General features: G+C 41.5%; 1 pseudogene; it reads left to right on the top strand.

Annotated features, from left to right (window-relative positions):
- Positions 1 to 24,034: 24,034 nt before the first annotated feature.
- LOC129065569 (60S ribosomal protein L36a-like) lies at positions 24,035 to 24,354 on the top strand (annotated as a pseudogene).
- The last annotated feature ends 711 nt before the right edge of the window (positions 24,355 to 25,065 follow it).

Here is a 25,065-nt window from a genome sequence, read left to right as displayed (position 1 = left end):
CCAAGTTTAAGTGTGTACCCACTGTTGTTCATAGAGCCTGAGCACCTTCTGTGAAAACAGTGCTTGACCCTTGTCCGCAGAGGCAGCAAGTCTAGGCATGGAGTGGGCCTGGGGAGGAGGCGGTGATGGGAAGAGCAAAGTCCCTTGGAGGGCTTTTCTCCTTTGGGAAGGGGCCTGGCTTGGCATGCGGTGAAGCAATTGGGTGGGAGGGCGTGAACGCAGCGTGGCCATGGCCAGCCCACTGCTCAGGCGGGGAGATTGTTGGTGCGTGAACAAGACACACACACACATGCGTAAACACACACACATACAACGATCACATCACAGAGGACAGACGCACTTTCCTCTCATTGCACTTCAGCCTGAGCATAGCCGGGGCCAGGACGGAAGACCTGATCCGCGCCGCGTGGCAGCACTGGTGCAGCTCCCAGAGAGACAGTGGCTCTCGAACGTATGGCAGCCACCTGGAAGTGGCGCCGTCAGCAAGGCCAGCGGCAAGTGGGACCATCCAACATCACGCATATCTCAGGTTCCCATGTAATACATGAATTCAAACTCCTACACTCATGGAAGGCATGAAGTTGTGCAGGAGAAATGGGGCAGCAAACCTCCTATGGAGTCTGGTGACACCATGGGATAGCTACCTAGAACAGGCTGATTTGATCCATGTGTACCACCCATAGCTGGTCTAGAATGATACCTGATCACATATATTACCTGATCGTAAACCTAAATTGCCCCTGTGCTTACACTACTTACATAATAACGTATTGCCTTGGGCATTCAAAGTTAGCAAATTAGTATTCTGGACTGGGATAGAACAGACCACTATCTGAAACACATATGTATGTTTATTTCAATCAAATGTTTTTTGTTTATCATCTGTATGATTCCCCTGTGGTGTCCAAGACCAAATTTGTGTCCTCTCAGAAAGCACGGGCAGAGTCTGCCAAACATGGGAAACAGGGCTGATGTTGGGAGACCCCTGGCCCCGGAGGCGAGCAGGGGTCTTTCCAGTTCTACTTCCTCTTGGCCCAGGTTCCTAGAACCCATCTTTTGACTCATCTCCTGAACTCTCCGACACTTGTTTTTCAGCAGCCGACTCTCACTTCTGACCACATTTCTGACCACAGGCCTTCACTGCCGACTGGCACTGGAGGGCGCTGCTGGCCCCTCCTTTCCCCAGCAATTCTCCCTCAGCAGCTGCTGCTGGGCTGTCTTCCCCCGCTGTGCACAACACCGTGGCCATGCTCTAGGCTAGCCGATCAATCAAAGTCAGGCCAATACATTACAATACCTATGTTGTCCCCAGGGCTACTTTTGACCATTTTCCTCCGTGCCCTTTAGGAATCCCAAGAGGCCTCGTGGAATTATACAAATCAAATGTCCAATTCTTATGCCTATAGGATACAGTAGATAACATAAATAACTGAAGCAACTGGGTAGGAGGGACTAGGACACGGTGGGGAGTGAGGCAAACTGGAGAGCATATGCCCCATCTCAGCACAGTACAGCCAAGGCTCAGCTGGAACCAGTCGTTGCTCCGTGGGAACAAACCAGGGCCCATTCATTCCAAATCCTGTGACTTTCTCAGAAATCTGCCAAATTTCTATGCTAGCAACCAATTTAACATTAAAACATATATACTGTATGAACTAACACTACAAGAAATAAAAGAAACACATGTCCCCAGTTTGTGATGTGTGGCATGTTGGTTAACAATAAAAGTGTCCACAGGGCACTGACTTGTGAATCTGTAATGAATGGCAGCTGGCAGATAATGACCATGACCATGGGCCACATCACAGCTCTGCAGCTCCCATCATATTATGATGAGCAGCACAGAGAAAAGAATCCTAGATGGAAGCTACACAATATCACTTGCTTCTCTCCTCCTAGTGTGGTAGAAAAGGAAATAGAGTAAGAATCAATAATGTATTTTAGGGGCACCTTAATTAGGCTCTATAAATGTGAGCTGAACTCTGGCTTCAAACTAACAGGCAGCCCCAGAGAAACTAAATTCGAGTCTCCGGACCCAGAGATGTTTCATGGACCTCAAAACCTTTGGGGAAGGAGTGTTCAGAGTGAAGACACTATGAGCTGGAGCCTAGCCTTTGATTTTCTAGCAAATAAGGTACTTAATTGTGACAGGAGCATTTGTGCTTTACTTCTTGCCTGGACAAGTGACCATCTGCCTTTCCTAAGTTATTCCGACCAGCTTTAGGCCTCCCAGGCCGCGTGTTTAGGCTCAGATTATATGAATAAACGTGGTAAAACTCTAATCCTCGGAGCCCCAGCTGGAGCCCCTGGGCCTGTCACCTCTGACTACAAGCAGCCTAATATGTTTACACTAATGCAATATAAAAATATTTTATTGATATGCCACAATGAATTAAATATTGAAAAGCAGGGCTAACTTATCTATTTGCAGGGTGTTTACGGATGAATTTGCCTTGGAGGTGGCCTTCATCTCTGCCATGGATGTGCTACTTAGACGTCCCCCTCCAGGACTGAAGCACTTGTTTCCCTGGCTGCTGGAGTGTTGGCAGCTGAGAGCTCTCAATGGGGCTCGCCCTCTGCTGAAGGGAGCCACCTGACTCAAGGTCACTACCTTCCTTGAGGAGGGCCTGCAAGCAATGACTGTTCAATGAAGGAGGATGGGAATGAAGTCCTGGCTCCCTCTCCCTAATTCTAATCAAGTTTGAAGGGTCATCCCAAGAGCTCCTGTAAGTTCAGCAGAGGCCTCTGCTTCAATGCATTGCAGTTTAATTTTCCTTTGTTCCTGATCCTGCCTTCTTCTGTTCCTACAGGTGCTGATCCCAGGAGCTCACCCCCCAAACGAGCTGCCTGCACGCAAATCTCCATTTCAGAGTCTGCCTCCCAGAGCTGACCTATGACAACCTCCGATCTAATTTCTCTTTCATATAAAACTCATCTCTTCTGGAAACATGTAGAAACATAACTAAGCATAGCCTTGCCATCTCAGATGAATCTCATTTCAACGTCCATTTCTCCCAGGTTATTAAGGTCTTAATTCCTTCTAAGTCCTTTTTCTCCCATAGGTCATGAGGTCTGTCTGTTCTCATTACACTGGTCTTCTTCAGTGAGGTTGAGAAAATAAGTACTACAGAGCAGGGAAAAGAAGTAAATCCATAAGGAATAAAGTAAAACTTCTCACCTAACACACTCCCTCCATCTCAGGCCAACCACAAACTCAGATGTTGCTGTCCAGGGGTGGGCTCAGGATTGGATTGTCCATGCTATTACCCTTAATTAGATAATAATTATGACAATTATAATAATCATCACTACCATAAATCATATAATTGTATGTCATAAGCTCCACACTAAAATTTTTTAAAAAATAGGTTATCTTTAACTTTTCTAATAAACACAGTAAGGAAAACATTTTTAACATTTTCTACAAAGCGAGGAATGTTTAATTGCCCAAGACCACACTGTTCTGGAGCTGAGAATACATGCGGGGTCTCTCTGCCTTCAAAGACTAATCGTGTTCCTCTGACCAATACTCCCAACCCTCTATTCTTTCCAACCCCTCCCCCTCCCAGCACACAGTCCACGTTGGAGAGAAAACCATACGATGGCAGAGGCGTTTGATCCCTGTCAGTGCCCACAGCAGTGGCTGGTGTGTGGCAAATGTCCATTTAGTCGTTTGTTTGAATGAATAAATGAATGAATGAGATCCAGTAACACAATCCCGCTAGAGTGTACTGAAGCATCAAAGAATGCTGAGCAATATGTCTGAATTCATTTGTTTTTGAGCAAACAGCTGCCACTGGCCTATACACTGTGGAGAAAAATAGAAGAGGAGATGCTTTCTCAAGACATGCATATCTGTCTCTCAGAAAGTTGCCCTATGCTATGGATTTGATAGAGTAAGATGCTTTACTGCCATGGTCCCCTAAATAATAACTACACAGATCTACAACGTCTATGGTGTGGGCAATGTCCTCTTCAGTGTGGTGCTCTGTGCACCAGACAACCTGCATAACCAGGTGTGGCCGCTCTGGCCCAGGACTGGCGAAGCCTAGTGTGCGCTTTTGTCAAACTAGGTACTGAAGTCAGAGAGATCCTATTTTCTGACAGCTGGAATCTAACCCACATTTGTTTTTAATTGCTCACTCAGCTACATTTTGTCTACTTAGAGATAAATGGTCAAAGTCTCAGAAAGTTTGCTGGATGAGAGTCTCAGCATTACTCGGGCTCCCCACTCCTATGGCTCATGTTTTCAGAGAGCTCTCTTATCGCTCTTTGATGGAGGGCTATTTTCAAGAGCCGAGCAATTTCCTGGCATTCTTCTCTGTGTGTTGAAGACAGATTCTCTTGGGAAGTACAATATCTTAAGTATTTTAAAAACACTGTGAATGCCATCGTCCCCCTTCTGAACCAGGCTTTCTCAGCAATTATCTTCCCCTCTGACCTGCTTTTTACAGGCTGTGTCATGCCCTTTGTCCCAGACAGATGAAACAGCTGGTCTGGAAAAGGTCACATTCAGCGTGCTGGAATAATATATATTTCTACATTCCCAGTGTAAAGAAAGGCAAACTGATAGATAACATTAAGCAATCTGTCTCTAAGGTTCTTGAGGAAGAGACACTAGAAATGTGAAATTGTAAACAGTCTTTGTTCAGGGATGCTCAGATGCCAATATACAAACAACTGAGTTATTTTATGTATAGTTCTGTACAAACAAAGGCCAGGAGAAAAACAAAACAAAACAAAACAAAAAGAATGTAACAGGCCATCCTGGTGTTACAAAATATAATAAAGCCAAGGCAAATCTGACAGGAACCAAAATTCTAGTTGGTCTAATTCCCAAGATACTGAAGTGAACATGATTTGGGCGTCTAAATAGGTCACAGCAAACACACACCAACTTTACTTTGATAATCAGTTTGCCTCACTCACCATGGCTGCTACACTAAGTCTTAACATCCCTGCCAGACAGACCTATTGTTCCCATATTTAAGAACCACTGCATTTTGTTTGTTCTTCTCTTGGAGTATTTAATATGTTGCTTTGAATTTTCAGCTCACTCGCACATATTTTTTTTGATTGGATCGTGATTCCTTGAGGCAAGAACCACATCTTGCACATTTTGTTATTCCCAGTGATAGTATAATGTGCACCCAGGCGCAGCATGGGTGTACACGATGATTTCTGGGAGTTAGTTAGATAGTGTTATGAACTGAATGTTTTTATCTCCCTCAAATCTATGTGTTGAAGCCTTAATCCCCTATGTGATGGTATTTGGAGGGGGGCCTCTGAGAAGTAATCAGGTTTAAATGACATCATGACAGTGGATCCCCATGATGGGATTGTTGCCCTTCTGAGGGAATAAAGAGATCAGAGCTTTCCCCCGCCATACGAGGATACGTCAAGAAAGCAGCTATCTGAGACCCAGACAGAGGGCCCTCACCAGAACACAGTGATCTTGGACTTCCACCCTCTAGAGCTGTGAGAAATAAATATTTGTTGTTTAAACTACCCTTTCTGTGGTATTTTTGCTATAGCAGCCCAAGCCGAAACAGATGTTTTCCCACTGGTGCAGAGGAATTAGACACCATTTTTTATCATGAAATCTTGCTTCCAGATAGTAAAGGAAGAGGTGTCCTTAGCAGCATCCCAAAGGTTCAAAGACCAATGTCCATAACAAAGTGTCTTTTTCCTCACAGTATTATTAATAGATGGATTTCCTTTCATTTCTCCTAAATTTGCCCAAAGTCTATTTTTCAGAAATCTTTTGTATTTTGTCCTATAATGTACGATGACTCACACAATGAAATGCAGGTGCCTAGAGGGAGTCTGTGACCCACACATTACTTGGCATGAAGCAAATGAACAGAATTTTGTTAACTACTACACCAGGAAGATATTTGATGATGCTGCACAGCCACGGCGCTACACACTCTCAGGAAGAGACCCTGGCCACCAAAGGACTGGTCACATCCTTGCATCCCACTATATTCAAGGATGATGCAGCGGTGAAGTCACAGACCCCACTGCAGAGAACACCTGGTATGAAAAAAAAAAAGGATGCAGTTTCCAGAACATTCCAGTACAGAACACTGTGGTCAGGAAGGTAGCAAACATCACAGCTAACATTTAACAGTATTGAGTACATTCCAGGCACTTTGCTAGGGACTTGACAAGCATTTATCCTCAGAGCCCTCCAGGGAAGGAGGCTCTCTTCTTATCTCCATTTTTATAGATGAGGAAACTGAGGTTTATTAAACAGATTCGCAATTTATCTAAAGTCTCATAGAAAGTAAGAAGCAAAGCCAGGACTGAACCTAGTCTGTCTGCTGGAACTCGGTACTTTAAGCAAGTGCATTAGCAGAAATTAAGCGGGGTAAACTTACCTGTTTATTTGGGTTCTCTCCTTCTAAATATGTGGATAGATGACATAACTCTACACATTTAAGTTGGTCTTGATCTACTTTGATCAATGAAATGATATCATACACTTCATGGTAGAAGCACTTAAGATCCAGAGTACAATTCTCCACTCCTCCACCTACAGCAAAGCCTGAAGCCCCATGTTGAGATGGCAGCATCATCCAATGCCCCCCTCAGATATAGGGCCAAGGGTGATAATAGAGAAGGAAGGACCTCCTGGACAGCCAAGCCAAAGGCTGTGGAGATCCATATACCAGCAGATTTTCCTATGGACGAGAATGGAGCTCACTATAGGAATATTCTCTACCTCCGAGGCAGGGAGCCATTACATGAGAGTGAGTTTTCAAAATGCTCCAGACCAGTTACAGCAATGTGACCCCCATTATTTCTCTTACAGAAAGTGAAACATTTATTGAAGTTACCCTGTCCCTGCTCTATTAGGAGGTAGATTGTCTTTTCAGTTCACAGGGTTTCATGGGGATTTGGCGTTCTTTTGCATCATGCTACAGTCCGAATGTTTGTGTACCTCCAAAGTTCATCTGTTGAAATCCTAACTACCGAGTTGATGGTATTTGGAGGTGGGGACTTTAGGAGATAATAGGTCGTGAGGGTAGAGCCCTCATGAATGGGTTAGTGCCCTTATAAAAGAGGCCCAAGAAAGTTCCCTTACATCATCCACCACACGAGGACACAATAAAAAGATGCCATCTATGAACCGGGAAATGTGTCCTTAGCAGACACCAAATCTGCCAGTGTCTTGATCTTGGACTTCCCAGCTTTCGGAACTGTCAGAAATAAATTTCCATTGTTTATATACTACTTAATCTCTGTTATTTTATTTATAGCAACTGAACAGACTAAGACAACAGGAGATCAGGAGCATTTTCTGCACATAGGCAAACAAAGAGAACCTAATATTTGGTTATCAGATTATGGTCAGCATTACAAGTACTCCCAATATTGCTCTTCTATCCTTCTGCAAATACTTGTGCTTCCTTGTCTTTTGAAGGTAGACATAACAAAGGATTTACTTTGGCCAATGGAATGGGGCTAGAAAAGGTGTATCACTCCTGGGCAGATGCATTTGGACCCAGTGTGGGACCATCCGTGCTGTTTCTCCTGTCACAGCAAACCCTGAAAACATGTTTTGAAACAGCAATGTTGTAAGATGATAAAACTTCCACCAACCTGGGCCCCTGGGTCCCATCGGTGAGCATTGTCACCTGCGAACACAAGTTAGTCATGTAATTTTACAGAAATAAAATTTTGTTGTTTTAAATACAGAGAGTTTAGAGGTTATTTGTTGCCACACCATAAGCTAACCTATCCTGATAGTACCCTAAAACTTAGCATTAAGAGAGGCCCGAAATTAGAAGTTAATATCCCAGTTCAGAATGTATTGTACTGGAGAAAAGCAGTTGAAGACACATAGAAGTGAGTCGAAATGAACCTGAACTCTTTGTTAGCCAAACTGATCAGCATCTGCTACTTAGTGAGGAAGAGATAAGATAGACCCTATCGAGGTTATTATAAATGCACATATATAGTAAAAAAATACAGAGCTCATGGAGTCACTCATTGCAAAACAACAACAAACAAACAAACATTTTATTCATCTTTAAAAAGGACTGAGTTAGCCCTGGCTGGTGTGGCTCAGTGGATTGAGCGAGAAACTGCCAACCAAAGTTGTCACAAGTTCGATTCCCAGTCTAAAGCACATTGCAGGCCAGGTCCCCAGTAGGGGGCAGCCAAGAGGCAATCACATATCGATGTTTCTTTCCTTCTTTCTCCCTCCCTTCCCCTCTCTAAAAATAAATAATAAGAAAAGGACTGAGTTAAAAGTCCCCAGAGAAGACAATAAGGTAAGTGGCACCTAGAATAGCAGTATTAATCATAAAGCAGTTTGCAAACATTTTACATTAGCATCGCTTGGTTCTGTGTTAAAATCCCAAAATCCCTTGGCCCTATTAAAACCCACTACTTTAGCAAATTCTGTTTTAAGGATGTCTGTGTTGGTATGCTATATGATATGCTTTGACTATTCCTAGAGTTACATAACTCCCATCCAGTAATTCAACAATGTCTTTATGTCAATAACTGTGTAAGACCATTCCTTAGGAGTTAATGCCCAAGCTAATACTAAAAACTGAATTATAACCATCTGACCTTTGAACAGGCATTTTTGGTGGACTTGGATAAGGAAAACCCATAATTACCAATGAAATCAATATTTGAAATATCTTTTGGTATTGTTGTCAAGAATTTTAAACACCAGCCATGTTCTTAATTTTAATCATTATGCTAGGTGTCAGATATACAGAGATGATGTCTCATCTCTCAAGGAATTCCACCGGCACATAAATATAGCAGATTCTTGTTATGTACCAGTTTTGTTTTATAAAGTTACTGGATGGAGGGAGGCAGAAAGCTGTCAGAGATGAAGTAATGCTTAAGAAAAGACTTGTATCCCTGGCTGGAGTGGCTGAGTTGATTGAGTGCCAGCCTGTGAACCAAAGAGTCACTGGTTTGGTTCCCATTCGGGCACATATCTGGGTTGCGGGCCAGGTCCCCAGTAGGCGGCGCATGAGAGGCAACCACATATTGATGTTTCTCTCTCTCTCTCTTTCTCCTTCTCTTCCCCCTCTCTAAAAATAAACAAATGAAATTTAAAAAAAAAAAAAAAAGACTTGAAAAGTGAATGGGATTTTGACCCATAGAGCAACAAGAAGAGGGTAGTCCAGAAACAGGAATATGTATATGGGAAGAATATGAGATTGAACAGGTGGGAGAGACAAACCTGAAAGGCCTTGTATTTTATGTTAAGGGAGTTAGATTTTTATCCTTTGTAAATAGCAGCAAATGATATCCTGGTTAATTAAGTAGACACTCTCAATTTGCATTTCCCTTTTATTTGTCACATTGCTGCCCTACCGCAAAGTATCAGGAGACTTGTAAATGATTATCCTCAGAATAGTGATTGTTTACCTTATCCTTTTTGTAATTTCTCCTACTTAAATTTCATTTCCTAAACATGGCTTGCCTGAAAGCTGCACATTATGATTTATTCACTGAGTAATTTCACATTTATGAGACAATGTTTTGACAATGTTTTGATTATATGAGAATTCAAAACAGGGAACATGACATGAATCAATATCTGTTTAATTCTCAGATAACTACAGCTCTATCAAATAAAACCAGTCAAAAGGGCTATGATGTCTACCACATATCAGTAGTTTGCTTTTGACTAAGCAGGGGAAAGGCCATCCAAGAGTGAGTTTCTGTGTATCTGCCGCAAACCAGTCCAATTCAAGCCAACGTAAAGACTGGACAGGTTAATGTGCCTGCCCCTGTATGAAATGTGCATTACTGAGGGGGCACTGTGGTTGTGGGCCCGGTTTTAAGTGGCTGACCCCTTGTTTTGCATTGCTAGCCCTAGACAGTGCTCAGGCACGTCGGCCTTTCATTCACCACAGTGACTTGCCACAGTTGCTCAGGCGACCAGCTGTGGTCACCAGACAGCAGTTCAGGTCACGATCATCCATGCCCTCTTTTATGGCTATAATTCCTTAATTGTCCTTCCTTATGCGAGTCTTGCTTTCTCTCCCACCCATTCTCCGCACTCCTGCCACAGTGATCTTTAACACGTCACTCTCTGGCGTGGAAATCTTCAGACTCTCCCTAGCATGGTGGCAAGTCCCAGCTTGCTCAGGTTTCCCTCAGCTCTCTCATGAGTCTCACCTTGGCATTCAGTGTTTGAGCGATACTGGCTTCTTTACCTACCATTTGCCTTCTCAGCCATGACTTGTCCTGTCTCAGGGCCTTTGTACATGCTGCTCCTTCAGCCCAGAACATTTTTCTCCATTCCCCACCACAAATTCCTACTTATTTAGTCTGTCTCACGTTAAACACTACTTTTCCCAGAAAGCTTTTCCTGACCACCCCGTCACTCCCTATGCCCCACTGGGGCTCCCACCATTCCCTGTACATTTTTACTAACAAAGCACAGATCGTCCTGTCTTATCTTTTTCTATATTCTTGGTTATCTTTCCATGTTAGACTGTGTCCTGTTCTCCCTTGTATTTAAAGAGCCAACACAGTGCCAACACTGTGCTCATGAATACTTTTGAATGTTTAAGTAAATGAATAGCACTGGCTTCTTCCTTTGAAGAGATAAGACACAGAACTTAGAATCTGGAAAAATGGGTGTGAGTTCCAGTTCCAACAGCTACTGTTGTATGATCATGGGCAAGTCATATTCTTCCTGAGTCCCAATTCTTATCTGCAAAATAAAGAAGACAATAACACCTCCTTCACACAATTATAATGATAGTTGATTAAAACATGCATAACGAGGCATTGTAAACTACATTTCTTAAACACTTGTTAGTTATTACATATATAGAAAATATAAACTTTTATTGTCCAGAGGGTTAAATTTTTTAATCACTGATTTTATTTAAAGAGGAAGTTTAATTTGGTGATGTGGGTACAATTTTATCCTAAATATGAAAATTAGATTAGGATATAGGATGCTCGTGAAATGCAACAGGCAATTGGAAATTTTTTAAAAAGGCTAAAGAGAGGGAAGCTGTTGTCAGTTCTAAGCTCCCAGCATTCACTTTTAAAAAAAAAACTCTAAGAAATACACTATGTGAAAATTAAAAAATAAAATACCTCTATCCAGTATTGTAAAAAAAAAAAAGAAGAAGAAAAATGGCTCCTGATAACTTTATTTGCTGACACTAAAGCAATAATTTATAGGCAACCCATTTTCTGTGTGGTCGGGTGGAAAACTGGATATTGCAGATGATCTCAGGACATGTAGGTGATGGACATTCTATTCTTCAGCTCATTCAACCATACAGAGCATTCAGCTCATTTCTACCATATACCCTGCACAGAAAGCATTGTGGGCTATAGCTCAGGGGAGCTAATTGCAGGTCATGCTTATCGAAAATGGACATCGAGTATTTCTCACTGTTGGCTTTCAGATCATTTCCAAATCTACTTCTTTTTCAATTTTTAGTTTAGCAATCATTTTTAAATTAGAGGAACTAGCTGGTTTATCAACATATGACCTACCATTGAACTCCAGTATGAAACAACCAAGTTGTTCAAATAAAACAGGGACCTGTTCAAACCAATTCCTGCTCCCAGACCTCAACTGTACATGAAAGTCATGTCAGCAGATGAATTTTTCAGTTGCTGTTTTTACTAAATTGCAAAGATAAAGGCTGAGAGTCTAGCAAATATTTCTTTAATGGTTTCCCCTGAGCTCTGATAATGAGGTGGGCAGGCCCTCAGTCGCCCAGTCTTTCTATGTTTATCTCTGCATATCTGTGCTGCTTCACCTCTCCTGGCGGACTTGTCTCTGTGCTCTCAGAGGACAAACCATCCACCTTTCCTGTGAGCTGTGCTGCTTTGTCTCTATATATGCCAGAGAGGAAAAGAGAACCAATAAACTTATGGATTAATCGACCTTGATCCCACACTATATACCTCCTTCTGCAGCCTCTTCAATAACTACATTAATCCTTATTTGAGACCTTGAAATATGTCCCGGCTTTCCCTACCTTAAAATAAATAAAAAAGAGCGTCCCTTGGCCGATTCATTTTAAACAATACTTAGAACTAAGATGGTTTCAAAGAACTATGATGGAATTATGGGAACACAAAAGAAATAAGATAGTCTTTTCCCCAGAGGACCTGCCTGGTCTGGCCCGGGAGATGAGATTCGTAGACTGTGAGGCTGGCTGGCAAGGCCTCGCTCCTCGGCACACCTGTGCAAGTTCCTCGCTTTCCTCACAAACCTCAGATTCCTTGTCTGCAAAACAGAAGCAGTGATGGGGCAAACCTCAGGAGATGATTATGGCACTGAATGTATTAATGACGTAAAGCACTTAGTACACTGTGGCTCAAAGTAAGTGTCAATTAAGTGTTTGAAAAATAATAAACTGAATACATCTAATATGGTAGAAAGCCTCTTATCCCTACACTTACCTGACTTGCCAAATTAAATAGGTGCTTGCCAATCCTTTCTAAAAACATACTAAATACTATGGGGAGTCACTGAAAGATTTTTAAGCAGAAATCTGGCATAATCCAATTTATATTAAAAATAAAAATAACAGCTAACAAGATGAGTAATGAGTATCTTATCATTGTTTTTCAGAAAACATATCTAGCTAGCATCTATGTTTACATAAGTACATTCCAAGAGTCCTCTTCTCTCTACCTGGGTGCTTGGTGTGCCTTGTTGTCTTCTTTTGCTTGTTTATTGGGGCTCAGAGGCAGATGCTGGGGCACCTTAAATGGCCAAAGGCCCCCAAGTGGAAGAATTGTACTGGTATCTGCTCTTTGGAGTGGGCGCTGTAGCAGCAAGTGAGCTGTCAGTTCTCGTTTATCATCTCTGCATCCAACCTGTCCCCGCCTGCTCATTCTCTGGAATAGAGAGAACCCAGCCCACCTGTTAGTTACTCCTCAGCTCCTCCGGGTCCAGGGAGCCTGTGTATCCTGATATTAACTCTCCCCCGGGACTGACCCAGAGCAAATGTGTGCCTGTACCAGCTCCCCCCCGCAGTCTCATGCCCCCTCACAGCCTTCCTCTGGGACGTTCCAACTGCTGTTTGGCTCAGAAATGGAAAGACCGAAGTTGGAAACAGAGAAGAAGAAGACCATATTGAGGCCACCATCTTCCCAGAATCCTTCATGTGTATGTAGAAATTGTATGTTTTATGTTTGTGTGTGTGGAAAAATAGGTATGTTTGAACTAACATTTATGGCATGCTTACTATGAGTACTCAGTTGAATAGTTTCTCTAAAATTTATGTCCACCTGGAACCTGTGAATGTGGCCTTATTTGGAAATAAGATGTTTGCATAAATAATCAGTTAAATAAGGTGAGTTCATACTGGATTGAGGTAGGCTTAACTCCAATGACTGCTATCTATAAGAAGGCCATGTGAAGACACAGAGAGACACAGAAGAACAACATATACTGACAGAATTTGGAGTGATGTGTCTACAACATAAGGAATATTAAGGGTTGTCAGCAACACCAGATTCTAAGAGGCATGTTGAGGAGCCTGGCCCTGCTGACAGCTTAATTTTTGACTTCTAGCCTCCAAAACTATGAGAAAATAAATTCTAATGCTTTAAGTCACCCAGATTGTAGTAATTTGTTGCAGTAGCCCTACGAAACTAACATGATAGTTTTCAGGTGCAGTGTGAAGGACTTAAACTTGATAATTCTCATAGCAATCCTATGAAATATTGCTACTTATTATTATTATTATTATTCTCATTGTACAGATTACGAAACTGAGGCAAGAAAAGCTTAAGCCTCTTTCCCATGGTCAAACTATTAGTAAATGAGGAGGCCTGGACTCAAACCTAAGCATGCTGGCTCTTGCTGCTCTCTGTAATCTCCCACGAATTTAAACACACTGCATATGGCTATAAAACACGCATGTCCTGGCTGGTGTGGCTCAGTGGATTGAGAGCCAGCCTGCAAACCAAATGGTCGCCAGTTCAATTCCTAGTCAGGGCACGTGCCTAGGTTTTGGGCCAGGTTCCCAGTGGTGGGTGCTCGAGCAGCAACAGCACATTGATGTTTCTCTCTCCTTTCCACTCTCTAAAAATAAGTAAAATAAAATGTTTTCTAAAAAAACCAGGCAAACACCTGCCAATACAGCCTACTGGTGTGATTTGAGGACTGGGCTCACCAGCATGAGAGGGTCTTCAATAAGCACTTTTCCACACCGGGGAGGGGGAAGCAAGAATGTGTGTGATCAGGAAAGTCACCCAGCAAGACCCTTCGCTGTTGAATGTGAGACCCAGGCAGATAGCAAGCAGCATCTAATGGTGCCCAGGGTCTGACGACTGCCCTACGCAGAAAACATTCCTCTTGATGTGTGTTTTCATTGGTTTTCTTTTATAACTGGTGCAGTGGTTACTTGGAACAAGCAGAGAAACTAAATTGTGTGGCACAGTTGCTGAGATGGTGCAGTTTCTAAGGGTTACCCAGGCAACAAAAATCCACCCCGACAGATGGATACCCTTCCCCTTGGCTCCCATAACACCCTTCATCTGTTTCTGCTGTTGCATCCTCATCCTTGTATCATAATTTTCTGTATTTCTATCTGGGTCCCTTATAGGATGGTTAAGTTCCTTGGGGACATCGGGACAATGTATTACTCATGAATCCATCACCAATCCATGTACAAATGGCTATTCATTGTGTATTATCTTGTACGTTTTCACTGTTGCTTCTTTGGAGCACAGTTCATTTCCTCAGTTAAACCATGCACTTTAAATGAAGGAGAATTTTGATTAAGCTGAGCTCAGATGAAGTAAAGGACCCAAGGGGATTACCCAAGAGGAAAACAGAAGGCATTGTGAGTAGAGACAATAGAATTGATATACTGTACAAAAGCAAGCCCTAGTATAAATCAGGTGGGGTGATTAGCATTGTGATTAGTGTGGATGGAATTGAGAACCTCTTTTAGATAGAAAATGAGAAAAGAACGAGGTTGCTCTTAACATCTGAGAAAGCAGAGAGGGACCCTGTTTTATACATGTTATGAATTAAACACCTCCAGGAACATTCCTCTGATTGTAGTAAATGCCTCCTCAATGCCATAGATTCCTAAAATTAAAGCCTTTTAAATTATAAAGCTTAGTAAATTATTAAGAGGGATGGTAAAAAGAGCACAGTAAATCTTATAGATGTTGAATCTCAATGCCTATGAGTTTATCACATCTTTTCCCTAAGGAAAAAAAAAATGTGAAGATAAAAAAACATGAGGATTTGGGGTGAGAGATAGGAAGTCCAATGGCAGAATAATAAAAATATGTACGTAACTAATTTCACAATCTTGCCTGTAGCCTTTCCCTATAAATGAGGCTGGGGGTCTGTGGGACAAAGTCTTTAAAGACCATTTATTCTCTATGAGGTTATATTTTATTTACATATTGCAAAATCTGGCTTGCCGAGTCAGAGCTCCTTTTACCAGCATTCCCCTGCACTCTAGAAAAACAAGGAGGCAAATACCCAAGTGCCAGAGTGATTGAAAGGGGATAAGTATTTTATTTTTATTACATAGAATAGAGCAAGGATGTATACTTAAATGATTTCTACTCTTTCTCCACTGCTTTTGACCTTACATTAGATTTGCTAGGAGGCCTTTTAAAAAAGGCACTTCAAGGACAAACAAGTTCAGATCTGATTATTCTTTCTTTGGACAATACTTATTAAAAACTGGAAAGACACAGACACTGTCAATTTCTCATTTTGGTTGACCTTGCCATTTTCTAATGACATCAGCAGGAATAAGGTATATCTCTGCCAAAGGTAATATTATTTTTGCAATAGGATATGTTGGAGTGTTGGAGAAATTAACTATCTAGTGACTTACAGCATTTTATCTTTATATCACAAACCAAGATAAAGAATAGAGAATAACATTGGTCAAATATATCCTTAAAGTCTGTTCTGGTGTTCTCACTCTCAAGTTTTCTAAAAGGACAAAGGTTTATGTTAACAAACTAATAATAACCCTTTCAATAATAATACTAGTACAACCACTAATATAAACAATATTAGCTATAATGGGTCAATGTGCCAAGCACAGTGACACATTCTTCTGTATTCATTTTTAAAAATTTTAATTCTCACAAAACTACAAGTCCGTTCATAATCCAAACCTTGTTCTCTCTTTTAAACATTGTTTTTGTTCAATCAGACACATTGGAGCAGAATCTCTGTCATTTACAGTCCTGTGTGACAAGGAGTTACATCACCTCTCTCTCCTCCCTTATCTGAAAACAAGATAACACATACAACTTACTGCTTAGGTGGGATGGTTAGTGTTAATCTATGTATTCATTTGTCTGGTCCACAGAGTGCCCAGATATTTGGTTAAATATTATTCTGGGCGTAACTGTGAGGGTGGTTTCGGATCAAATTAACATTGGAATTGGCAAACTCGGTGAAGCAGATTACCTTACCTGATGTGGGTGGGTCTCACCTGCCTGAAGGCCTGAAGAGGCCGAAAAGGCTGCGCCTTCCCTGAGTAAAAGAGGATTCCTCTTGCTTAACCTCCTCCACAGTAGGACATCTGCATTCTGCAAGCCTTCAGACTGCGACCAAAACATGGGCTCTCCAGGTTTGCGGGGGGCAAAGTGGGTTAGTTGTTTGTGTGGAAAATAATACAGTAATTAATAAATAATATAAGAATAAAGTCCACATTTTGTGTGCTCACAACTGTAAATCTACTTTTTCCCCACCCTGTTTAAGTATGTGAGTGAGTGAGTGAGTGTGTGTGTGTGTGTGTGTGTGTGTGTATTCCATTTCTCTGGAGAAACTTGACTAATACAATAAGGATAGTAAGATCTAAATGAGGCAATGAAATAAAGTACTTACTGAGTACAATGCCTAGCACATAGTAGTACAGGCTACAATGCAACTACCTATCTCAATAATAGGCATAACACATAAAATGTTTTAGTCTTTTTATGAAGTGAAAATATCCCAGGGTGTTCTCTTAATCTCAGAACAGAGAATGAATATGATAGTATTGATCGTTCTTGCTTATCATTCATTTCATGTGCCTTTGTTGGTTGAATTATTTGTTTTAAAGAAACTACACACTGGGTGATTTTAAGATCTATCTTGGGTTAGTTATTAAATCAATGCTATCCAAGTTGGTTTATTATAGTGTCAGGAATTTAGAGGCCAACTACCTCTTTTTTCCTTGACTTTTCTCATATATAGATATTTTAGGTCTTTCATCTTTTAAAGCTGTATTTTTTTGAAAGAAAGAGAGTCTCTGAGAAAAAACAGCAGTTCAATAAATAAGCTATTCAATCAATAGTGATACTGACCTATATCATAAGAGTGACAGGGGAATTACTACTGCCTAGAAAATATTCTTGTGAAAGGTATGCATACAGAGCATAGAGAGAGAGCATGATGGAAGTTGTTTTAAATGACCTTTTCCTAACGTAAATCTTCCAAGTAAAAATAAGGATCCTCAAAGGAGCAATGAGCAACTCGGACATGGTAAATTTCCATCAGAACCTCAATTCAGTTCACTACGTGTTCCACATTTACTTTGTGCCAGGCATTGTGTGTGGTGCTAGGTACAGAAAGGAGAGTGAGATATGCTCTCCTACCTCAGGGAGATCACAGTTTAGATTACATTCAAAGCAGGGTCCCCAGTTTAATGAGAATATGAGGAAGAAGTTACTCAGCTTTACCTGGAAGCAAAGGTGAACAACGTGGTCAAGCTGAGGGAGAGAAAAGGGGAAGAAGAAGAAAGAGGAGTCGTATGGAGAGGGAAAGCTTATTGAAAAGACACCAAAGCACAGTAACAGCATGATGTGTGGGAAGCAGACAGAGGCTTCTCATGACTGAAATAGGGGATTGGAGGGGGGAGGGGCACAGAAGTGGCAGGTGGTGTTCCGATTATGGAAGGTCTTCCATGTCATGCACAGGAATTTAGATTTGTCACATAAATCATTTGTATTAATCCAACATGCTGGTGTAGAGTACTTGGGAACACCTCACTGCTAAGAACAAAAGAAGCTTCCTTTAACTTTCAAATTCAATAGTTTATTAGTGCTAGACTCCTCACCATATGGTTTGCTGTACTGTGGTTTTCTAGTGGAATCTATAACAACAATCATTCATTAACCATCTGTAGAAGGATAATTAGAAATGAGAAGAGGGAAAAAGAGAGTTGGGGAAGGAATCAGTTTGATACTTGGCCTTTTCTCCATTTTACCATATTCTTGATGGTGGAGGGGGATTTGGGAAAGGTGAAGACATTCCACCTGCCAGTCTCTCTCTTGCCTTGGAAAAATCTGTAAGTCCCAGGAGAATCATCAGTCAGGGTTTGAGGATCACTCTAGGACTTGGGACAAGGGCCAGTTTTCCACCTGGAGTTGCTGAGAGCTGGCTCATTTCAGAGCTCATGCAAAGCATGCAGAGTGCTTTGCGGCTCCAAGAAGGAGAAACAGGCGGTTGCCATGCTTCTTGGGCCTGAGGATTTGGAAGTGACCAAAGAGAGATATCAGGTAGCGTAGCCCGACGCCACATACCCGAGAAGACATGTGGCACAGTCTCCTGGCGGGGGCGGGGGCTGACGTGAGACAGGAGCATCCTCCCCTGGGGGCTGCCCTGGCCTGGACCTGGGTCAGGGAAGTAAGGCTGGAGTGCACATCACCTATACTAAGACCAGTTAGATAATGGGGAGTCTGCTTTCTAGCCAGGTGGAAATATGATCTGCAGATATGAGCAACTCTGTAGGCCACTGGCATCTGATGAAGAAGCAAAACTTGCCAACAGAAAGGGGTTCGCCTCCTTGTCTTCAACGTGCTGGCAGTCACTGAAGTGGAACGCTCTCTTTCCCCATTTATGCTATGAGGGGCTCAAGCACATGAGAGAGGGAGGAAAAAGATGGAAGAAGAGAAGATCCTATCCTTTTGTGTCCTTACTCAGAAGGCAGGGATAGAAAGCCTACCTGAGATGGGACTAAGACCATAATATCAAGCTCAGACTCCCAGTCCCTGGATTGGGGCTGAGATCTAATCAATTAAGAAGTCTGTTTTCTTTCCTTTTCTCCTCCCACCTCATGACTTGGGTTTCCAAATTATAACCAGGGGTCGTGATTAACAGGAAGATAGGTACCTGGAAGTGGGGTGTTGCAAATGACAGGCCCTAAGTGTAGGACTGTCTCAGTCAAGGAGAATTGTGAGCAGTGGGGTTTCCTCTTGACCCCAGCTGGGAAGTTGGCATTCCCTGTAACACAAAAGAAAAGCTGCTGGTTAAGCTTGATGGTTAAACTATCTCCTGTTGCATCCTAGGACATCAAACATGCCACTTAAGGTTCATCTTGACCATTGTGACTGGCTAGTGTGGACTCTGGGCTGGGGCTTCTTCTGAGGGTCAGAGCAAATGCCCTTCAAAATAGGCCCTGTGCAACGGAATAATGACTAACTCATTAAGAGAAGGGATTTTTAAAATTTATTATGGTAGCAATAAATCTGGGATACTTTCATGTTGTTTAATTGTGTTTGGGGCTATGTTTTTACATGGTGTTCATTGCATAACCCTATTTCATTAGGCGATGCAGTTGAGTATTTTTGAGATGGCAGGAATGAATGAAGGATTTCGTGGAAGAATGAAATCTCAGCTTAGTACATATGGTGGCCATGGAATAAACTTCATCTCCATGTTTAATCTAGCTCAGAAACTTCTAGGGACAACTTTGAGAGACATTCATAAAGGTACTCAAGCCTAGACTGACCTTATATCAGCTCTCAGTTACTACAGTAGCAAAGATTGCTCAAGGAGCACCACAAAAGGAATAGAGGGATGGGACTGACTTACTGTGATGCTAACCTTTCCCCCATGAGAGCCACAATCACACTCTATAGATTGACCACTAGATTGTTAAATCAACTAGATTAATAGGATGAAACCCCAAATATGGGGAATGCTAATCCTACCTCCCCCAAGTTCTTGCACTTTGAAAGGGGAGATGGCTGCTGTGATCTGGTGAGGTTTAAGGGCATAACACCAACCACTGTACTACTGGGGAGAGTCACTCTGCTAATCCAACAACGCAGGATACATAGGTTGTGCCATTCCTTCTCTCTTTTCTTTCACATGCCTGCAGTGATAAGAATATTCCAGCTGCTCTAAGAAGCCTCCACCATGTCTCTTTTCCCTTTTCCAGATTTTTTCTCCAACACAGAAGCAACCCAGGAGATTCAAGGAAATCTGCTTTGTCTGTCGGCTCTCTCTGCTTTCCTCTTTCTCTATCATAAGTGCGCTTCCTTCTTTCCTCCCACTAGAGTGGTCAGCCTTGGAGTGGAAGCACATGTAAAGCCTTTTTGGCCTGTTCTTGTATGTCATTCGGACTCCTCCAGCTTCAGTTAAAAATTTATCCATTTGATATGTTTTTATATATATTGATATAATATATCCATTTGATATAAAATATTGAGGTTTGGGGTCAAACTCCAGCTTTGCTTTGTTTTTCTCTGTGAATGAGTATGTATGTGCTTGTACATCCCCTTAGGGATCTTTTTGAAGGAGTAACTGGTCAAGAGCAGGATTCAGATTGTGGCGGTTTTAAAGTATGTCTGCAGGCTCTTTGACACTCTTCCCTTCAAAAGGTGGAGCATAATTCCCCTCTCTTGGATTGCATGTTGGACATAGTTGACTTGCTTTTAATGAATAGAATGTGGCAGAAGTGATGACTCCTGACTGCTGATACTGAGTCATAAAAGGCATTGTCACTGCCAACTTACTTTCTTGGATTGCTTGCTCTGGAGGAGGTCAGACAGGTCTTTGAGGAGAGGGTTAGCACAATCTTGATGGCTTTTGAGGAGGCTCCTGGTGAGGTCTTAAAGGAAAGTAAGAGAAACGTTACTGGAAGGGATTCTGTGTTGTGCAGTAGCAGAAATCTCAGTAACATGGAAAGTATGTTACATGCAAAGTATGAAATGTAGTAATGACCTACATTATCTACCTAAGGTGATATCCACAAATAGTGTTGTTGGTGTCACAAGGCTTTTTTGGACTGATTATAATCAAATGTGAGAAAAGAGAGATAAACTAAACAGAAAACTGTTAAACATAAAAGAGTCAGGACTTTCTGATTTTGAAAACTCCCAATGTCTCCAGATGGCAAGCTATCTAAAATTAAGAACTGTCCCTAGGTAGACAGCAAGTCCAAAATACTATCTGAAAATTTTGTAAAGATGCAGCTGAGGAAATAGCTGTAAAATGCTTTGATTAGACCTCAGAAAAATGCAGAGGGGTGCCTCAGAGAATTTTTAATTAAAAAAAAATAACGCTTCTAAGAAGCTTAGTTTGTTTTCTCTCAGCAGTCTCAGCAGAAGTCTAAGAAGAGAAGTGTATATATGAAAAATATTCATGGGTATGGCTTTTGTCTGATGCCATGAGCCTTTAATAAGAGTCATAGGAGATCCACAAGTTTTAAAGGCTATTGCATGGCAGAAATAGCACCAGTTTGGACTGAAAGGGACAACATAGTACAAAATGAAGAGATACTTGGGTTTCCAAAGTTCCACAGGAAAAATGCAGGCTTATAAGACTACTCAACTTCAAGCATTAGCTGATGTTCATGAAAAAGGAAGGATGACTCAGAAGGCAAAACCAAGAAACCAGGGTACAGAGCCAAGAGGTATGGAAAATCATTCCCAGGACTTGATTCCCTGTCAAGGATCTATCAACTAATGCTCTGCTATATTATGGAATTTCTATGGACCTGTGTCTCTTGCAAGCTCCCATGTTTACCCTTTTTGAATGGTAGTAACTGTAGCACTTTTCCTATGCCTGTGCTACCACCTCTGTGTGTTGAGTATTTGGGAGGGCAGATGACTTATCTCTTGGGTTCATAGGTCTTCAGGTCAACATAGACTATATTTGGAAGGTGGAGGCGTAGGCAGATACACTTTGCCTCCTTATACAACCAAAAGAAGGACAATATCAAATTTAAAAACAAAAAACAACCAAAACTGCCAGAAAGTCCAAGAACCAAGGAGTTAAAGAAGAAACATTTATCCAGACCGGTAGGAGGGGTGGAGATGGGCAGCTGGAGTGGAGAGGATGCATGGCAAGGCAGTGGCTGGAGGACCAGGTGGGTGAGGTGGTGGCTGGCAGACTGGATTGTCCCACATTTATGTGCAGATAAGCCCAGAGGAACAACTGGGGAACAAGACAGACAATACAACTCAGGGTCCCAGCATGGGGAAAAAAAGCCTCAAAACTTCTGGCTATAAAAATCTGTGGGGGTTGTGGCACAGGAGAAACTCCCAGCCTCACAGGAGAGTCTGTTGGAGAGACCCACAGGGTTCCAGAATGTACACAAACACATCCACCTGGGAATCAGCACCAGAAGGGACCACGTTGCTCATGGGTAGTAGGGGAAGTGACTGAAAGTAGGGAGAGAGCTGAGCAAGTAGCATTATTCCCTCTTGGACCTCTGTCCCACAAACAGCGCCACAATTCAGCAACCTGGGTTGCACCTCCCTGGCAAATACCTAAGCCTCCACCCCTTACAATGTAACAGGCACACTGAGAGACGCATATTAAAAATATGGCCCAAATGAAAGAACAGGTCAAAACTCTGGAAAAAATACAACTAAGTGATGAAGAGATAGCCAACCTATCAGATGCAAAGTTCAAGACACTGGTAATCTATATGTTCACAGAAATGGTTGAGTATGGTCACAACATAGAGGAAAAAGTGAAGGCTATGCAAAGTGAAATAAAGAAAAATATACAGGGAACCAACAGTGAAGGGAAGGAAACCAGGACTCAAATCAATGATCTGGAGCAGAAGGAAGAGATAAACATTCAACTAGGACAGAAAGAAGAAAAAAGAATTCAAAAAAATGAGGAGAGGCTTAGGAACCTCTGGGACAACTTTAAACATTCCAACATCTGAATCATAGGGGTGCCAGAAAGAGAAGAGCAAGAAATTGAAAACTTAACTGAAAAAATAATGAAGGAGAACTTCCCCAATCTGGCCAAAGGAATAGCTTCCAGGAGATCCATGAAGCTCTAAGAGTCCCAAAAAAGTTGGACCCAAGGAAGAACACACCAAGGCACATCATAATGAAGTTATCCAAGATTAAAGATAAGGAGGGAATCTTAAAAGAAGCAAGAGAAAAAGAGACAATTACCTACAAAGGAGTTCCCATAAGACTATCAGCTAATTTCTCAAAAAAACCTTGCAGGCAATAAGGGGCTGGAAAGAAGTATTCAAAGTTATGAAAAGCAAGGCCCTATATCCAAGATTCCTCTATCCAGCAAAGCTATCATTTAGAATAGAAGGGCAGATAAAGTGCTTCCCAGATAAGGTCGAGTTAAAGAAGTTCATCATCACCAAGCCCTTATTATATGAAATGTTAAAGGGTCTAATCTAAGAAAAAGAAGATCAAAAACTATGAACAGTAAAATGACAACAAACTCACAAGTATCAACAACTGAACCTAAAAACAAAAACAAAAAGAAACTAAGCAAACACTAGAATAAGAACAGAATCACAGAAATGGAGATCATATGAAGGGTTATTGGTGGGGAGGGAGAGGGGGGAAATAGGGGGAAAGGTACGGGGAATAAGAAGCATAAATGGTAGGTACAAATTAGACAGGGGGAGGTTAAGAATAGTATAGGAAATGGAAAAGCCAAAGAACTTAAATGTACTCATTCCCATGGACATGAACTAAGGCGGGTGGGGAGAGGAGGGGAATAAAAGGGAGGGAAAAATGGGAAAACTGTAGTAGTACAATCAATAAAATATACTTTAAAAATAAAAAAAAGAAGAAACTGTATTTGAGGAACTGTGCTTAACACCAGAGGATCTTCGTCCATACCTGGTTCTAATAGAAATGATGAGATCCTATACTTTAAGCTGATTCTGTAAGGGATGAGACTTTGTGAGGAGGATTTTGAGAATGACTGAGTTTATGTTGCATGTGGGAAGAGTGCAAGTAATTTTTGCTGGAGGGAAGCCTATGACGATTTTAAAACATGTCTATACCTTTCCATGCCTATAGTACTCTTACAAACATGGTGAAAGTCCCTAAAACCTGCCAGAATTTCTGTAAGAAGGGTGACAAGCACCAATCCTACAAAGTGACACAGTACAAGAAGGACAAGGATTCTCTGTATGCACAGGGACAATAGTGTTATGGCATGAAGCAGAGTGGCTATGGAGGGCAGACTAAGCTGATTTTCCACAAAATGTTTAAAACTACGAAGATTGTGTTGAGGCTTGAGTGCATTGAGAGCCCAGCTGTAGATCTAAGAGAATGCTGGCTATTAAGAAATGCACACATTTTGAATAGGCAGGAGATAAGAAGAGAAAGGGCCAACTGATCCAGTTCTAAGCTTTATATTGTGTTTTATTATGTGACAATAAAATCTTGAGGATATATTTGCTTCAAAACATGTCTTCAAAATGTAGGGACAAATTCCCCTCCCTTTATATGTGGGCTAGACTTAGTGAGTTCATTTCTCATCAACAGAATATGGCAGAAGAGATGAAGTGTGACTTCTACTGCATACTGGGATAATTTGTTACACAGCGCTAGACAACAAATGCCATTTTCAAGTACTGTCCTACTATTATTCCTAATTACTCTGTAAATAAAATTAGAATCTGATATAATTAAAAATACCACATTTTCAATGAATAGTCTCTCCATTTGCAACAAGTAGCAAAACAATTCCTTCCCTGTACATTCTTTATTTCTTCTCTCCATACCCACAATATTAGCGTTGAAATAGTTCCTACGTCTGCCACCCAGACATGGAGCCATTTCTATATGACTATAATACCTTTCACTTATTAGGTAATTAAAATTGTTTATTATCCAAAAATAAAATAAAATCCAGGACAGAGAGTACACACTTTTAAATTGCAAATAAATAACAGAAGAATGAGTTTTACATAGCAAGTATGCCATAAATAATGCTTGTAGGATGACTGACTGATGGGACATGATTTCAGCAAAAATGTTAAAAAGAAAAAACAATGTATGGATAGAGAAGTCTGTTCAATTAGATAGAGATAGTCCTAAAGCCAGGAGCTGGATCAG

Source organism: Pteronotus mesoamericanus, unplaced genomic scaffold (genome assembly GCF_021234165.1).
Source record: "Pteronotus mesoamericanus isolate MK-2021 breed Mesoamerican mustached bat unplaced genomic scaffold, CSHL_Meso_final contig_181, whole genome shotgun sequence".
Classification (NCBI taxonomy): Eukaryota; Metazoa; Chordata; class Mammalia; order Chiroptera; family Mormoopidae; genus Pteronotus; species Pteronotus mesoamericanus.
This window is presented reverse-complemented; position numbering and strand designations above follow the sequence as displayed.